This window comes from Hoplias malabaricus, chromosome 7 (assembly GCF_029633855.1).
Source record: "Hoplias malabaricus isolate fHopMal1 chromosome 7, fHopMal1.hap1, whole genome shotgun sequence".
NCBI lineage: Eukaryota > Metazoa > Chordata > Actinopteri > Characiformes > Erythrinidae > Hoplias > Hoplias malabaricus.
This window is the reverse complement of record NC_089806.1, coordinates 72,501-77,178: the sequence shown is the minus strand read 5'-3', so window position 1 is coordinate 77,178 and position 4,678 is coordinate 72,501. Positions and strand designations below refer to the sequence as shown.

Genomic DNA, 4,678 nt, shown 5'->3' with positions numbered 1-4,678 from the left:
CAGAACGGTTCCGAGGGGGACTTAGTCGGCCGGTCGATCCAACAGTAGGTCCGTTCAACGTCCGCGTCGGTGGTGCCTTAGGGTCGGGATCCGTTTGAGGGAAGGACCCGGCCCCTAGCCTGCACCGTCCGGGCGAGAATCATACGTTTTCCAAGTTGCCAAGTCGATTGCAGACCCCCACAGCGGGGTCGCGTTCGATCCTCTTCGCTGGTGTCCCCTGAGATCACTCTCACGGGCTCCATGCGCCCCCTCTCTTTCCCCGTCCGGGGTTTGAGATCCAAGGGGGGTCGGTCTGGTTGATCCTGCCAGTATTATATGCTTGTCTCAAAGATTAAGCCATGCAAGTCTAAGTACACACGGGTTTTGGTACAGTGAAACTGCGAATGGCTCATTAAATCAGTTATGGTTCCTTTGATCGCTCCACACGTTACTTGGTATAACTGTGGTAATTCCAGAGCTAATACATGCAAACGAAGCGTTGGAAGGGTTCTGGGGGTCGGCGTGAAATGCTCTCCCGGCCCCTGTCCCCCGGATACGTGCATTTATCAGAACCGAAAAACCCTCCCGGCTCCGGTCGGGTCGCTTTGGTGACTCTAGATAACCTCTGGCCGATCGTTAAGCCCTCCGGGGCGGCGACGTATCATTCGAGTGTCTGCCCTATCAACTTTCGACGGTAGGCTACGTGCCTACCGTGGTGACCACGGGTAACGGGGAATCTGGGTTCGATTCCGGAGAGGGAGCCTGAGAAACGGCTACCACTTCCAAGGAAGGCAGCAGGCGCGCAAATTACCCATTCCCGACACGGGGAGGTAGTGACGAAAAATATCGATGCGGGTCCTATGATCCTGTGGAGCGTAATCGAAATGAACTCAATCTATGTCCGTGAGTGATGACCCATTGGAGGGCAAGTCTGGTGCCAGCAGCCGCGGTAATTCCAGCTCCAATAGCGTATGCTAAAGTTGCTGCAGTTAAAAAGCTCGTAGTTGGATGTGGGGACAGGTCTCGGATCCCCTGTACTGTCCGGGATGGCGTGGGGAGCTCCTTCGGGGGTGACCCCCTGTCTCTGGGTGGATGTTGGGACCTGGTCCCTACCCGCCGGTGTCCTCTGCTCGCCGGCCGCGGAGAAGCCCTTAGCTGGGTACTTCACTGCGGTGCACGGTGGGTTGGAGGGTCCGGAGCGTTTACTTTGAATAAAGCAGAGTGCTCAAAGCAGGCCGACACGTGCCATGTCTGACTGAGCTAGGAATAATGGAATAGGGCCCTTCCGCGGGGCTTCGGGGTCTCTCCTTCGGGACGGCTGGTCGTTCCGGAGTGGGGCTCCGGGGCTTCCACGGTCCTATTTCGTGGGTTTTAAGGACCGAGGGCAATGATTAAGAGGGACGGCCGGGGGCATCCGTACCACACCGATAGAGGTGAAATTCGTTGACCGGTGTGGGACGAACGAAAGCGAAAGCATTTGCCAAGAATGTTTTCATTAATCAAGAACGAAAGTCGGGGGAGCGAAGACGATCAGATACCGTCGTAGTTCCGACCGTAAACTATGCCGACCCGCGATCCGGCGGCGTGAGGCTAGCGACCATGACCCGCCGGGCAGCGTGAGGGAAACCACGAGTCTTTGGGCTCTGGGGGGAGTACGGTTGCAAAGCTGAAACTTAAAGGAATTGACGGAAGGGCACCACCAGGAGTGGAGCTTGCGGCTTAATTTGACTCAACACGGGGAATCTCACCCGGCCCGGACACGGTAAGGATTGACAGATTGATGGCTCTTTCTTGATTCTGTGGGTGGTGGTGCATGGCCGTTGGGAGTTCGTGGAGCGATTCGTCTGGTTAACTCCGATAACGGACGAGACCCTGTGCCTTAAAAAGTTACACGGCCCTCCCTTGGGTCCCTGTGGGGGCTTGCGGCCCGAGGGGTTCGTCGGTCGGTGGCCGAACTTCTTAGAGCGATCCGGGGCAAGGCAAAGCCGTATGAGATTCGGGGCCATAACAGGTCTGTGATGCCCTTAGACGCCCGGGGCCGCACGTGAGTTACACTGGCTGGTTCAGCATGTGCATCCATCCTATGCCGAAAGGCCTGGGCAATCCTATGAACGCCTTCCCCGCTGGGGATAGGGGATTGTAACTTTTCCCCTTGAACGAGGAATTCCAAGTAGTCGCGGGTCACCAGCCCGCGTCGATTAAGTCCCTGCCCTTTGTACACACCGCCCGTCGCTACTACCGATTGGATGGCCTGGTGAGGTCCTCGGACCATCTCCGAGGTGCCCCTTTACCGGGGGGTTGCCTCGTTGAGGTGGGAAGTCGATCGAACCTGGGCATCTAGAGGGAGTAAAAGTCGTAACAAGGTTTCCGTAGGGGAACCTGCGGAAGGATCATTAACGGTGACCTGGCCACGGCCGGTTGTCGAGTCGGACTCGAGAGGCCAAACCTCCCCCGGCGGGTACCTTCAAGGTATGGACCGCAGAAGCCTCGTACCTTTCGTCGTCGGCCGACGTGAGTCTCTCCCCCTCCGGGTGGGTGGACGTAGCGAGCCGGCTTCGGAACTCGGGGTTATGCGAGGACCGCCTTAGGTGCATAGGTACCCCGGTCCGCCCCCCTCGTTCGCGGGGGGGAGAGTGGCGCCGGAGCCGCCCGCCGGGTCGTTAAACCAACCATTGATCGTTGAAGGCTTGATTGTGCGTGCGCGAGTCAAAGGGGCTTACTCACCCCCAGGGCGTTGGCCGGTGCTCGCCGGCCTCGGTGGGATCTCCCTGAACCCATCCCCCCGGCACAGGGGGTGGTGGTGGACGGGAGCGTACCGCCGGGCGAAACTCTTTCCCCTCACGGGGTTGGAGCGGAGCTTAAGAGCGCATGCAAATACCCCGATGTTGGCTTCGCAGAGACGGACCGTATAATAGTCTAAGGCCGGTGCGCGAGTTGAAGGGGCCTCACGAACCCCGGATGCGTTTAAACACCCGAAGGAGACGGCCGGTGCCCGCCGGTCCTGACTAGGTGGGATCTACCCAGCGCCTTCCCCTAAGCGGGGGACTTGGGAGCGTACCACCGGGCCTCGCTCATACCCTCCGGGGTGGAGAGCTTGGCTTTGAGCGCACGCCTGAATGCCTTAGACCGGGACCCGTAACGCAGCGAACCAAACCCTGGGCCTCGCCGGGAACGGTGGGGCCTAGACCCGGTCTCCTAAACCACGTAAGTCTCGGGCACCTACTCGGGCGATCGTCCCCCGGGCCGTAACTCCTCGGTCCGGTGGTGACGCCCAGGTTCAATGACCTTCCCCCCTCCACGGGGGGGAAGGCACCCGGCTTGAAATATTGTCAAACGTTGTCTCGTGTTCGAATGGCTTCCTTCGCCCGGCCTGTAACGGGCCGGGCACAAACCTCATACAACTCTTAGCGGTGGATCACTTGGCTCGTGCATCGATGAAGAACGCGGTAACCTGCGTTAAATAATGTGAATTGCAGAACACAGATCATCGATATTTCGAACGCACATGGCGGCCGCGGGGGTCCATCCCGCGGCCACGCCTGTCTGAGGGTCGGTTTACCCATCGATCGGTCTTCCTAGACCGCGGCTGGGAGTTCGCAGGGCCTCCACCTCGGACGGCCCTTCGTCTCCCTAAACCCAGACTCGGGCCTTAAACCCGACGTGTGGCGAGAGCTCCGGACGTAGGGAGAGCCATTAGGTCCGGGTCCAATCCGTCATAGTCTCTCCCCGCTGGGCTCTCCGCCGCCGTCGGAGAGTGGGTACCGTAACACGGCGAGCGGCCGGGGGGTTCGCGCCCCCCGCGCCCCGCAAAACAGTCTCGTAGTGCGACCTCAGATCAGACGAGACAACCCGCTGAACTTAAGCATATCAGTAAGCGGAGGAAAAGAAACTAACAAGGATTCCCCTAGTAGCGGCGAGCGAAGAGGGAAGAGCCCAGCGCTGAATCCCACTTTCCCCTGACCGGGGTGGGCCGGGAAATGTAGCGTACGGAAGTCCGTTTGGTCTCGGTGCGGACGCGGGACCAAGTTTTGCAAGGAAGTGTCTTCCGCAGATGGTGAAGGCCCGGTATTGTCCCGCATCCCGCCGGGTAGATCGGGCTTCCCGGAGTCGAGTTGCTTGTGAATGCAGCTCAAAGTGGGTGGTAAACTCCATCTAAGGCTAAATACCGGCACGAGACCGATAGCGAACAAAGTACCGTGAGGGAAAGTTGAAAGCAGTACTTTGAAGAGAGAGTTCAAGAGAGCGTGAAACCGTTGAGAGGTAAACGGTCGGGGGACCGAGAAGACCCCCCCGGGGGATTCAGCCGGGCGGACGGCCCGCGCTCGTGTGGTTCCGTGGCTCGGAGGCGAGTTCATCCGGGCGAGAGTGGGGGCGACCCCACTCCCTGCTCGGCCCTGAGCTTCGCCTCTCGACTTCGGGCCTCTCGGGCGTACGAAGGCTCGGCCCGTCAGGTGTACTTCCCCCCGCGTGGTGGGTGAGTCGCGACCGGCTCCGGTTAGGCTTGGAAGGGCCCGAGGGTGAAGGTAGGTCCGTCCGGAGAAGGGAGCCCCACGTGGCCCCCGGACACGGGCGTTCCGCTACAGCCCCTCGCTCCGACTTCGCCGATAACGCCGGGGCCGCGGAGTAATGTCCTTTCCGCGTTTTCCCCTCCTTCGGGATGGGGATGGGGCCCCCCCCTGATCGTTCGGACGAAAGCGGG

General features: G+C 60.1%; 1 non-coding gene and 1 pseudogene across 1 annotated transcript; both read left to right on the top strand.

Moving 5' to 3' along the window:
* The first annotated feature begins 3,378 nt into the window (after positions 1–3,378).
* LOC136702851 (5.8S ribosomal RNA) lies at positions 3,379–3,532 on the top strand. The gene has a single exon (XR_010803957.1). It is a non-coding gene; the product is annotated as a 5.8S ribosomal RNA (ribosomal RNA).
* Positions 3,533–3,804: 272 nt separating this feature from the next.
* LOC136702875 (28S ribosomal RNA) overlaps positions 3,805–4,678 on the top strand; it is a 4,392-nt pseudogene continuing 3,518 nt past the window's right edge.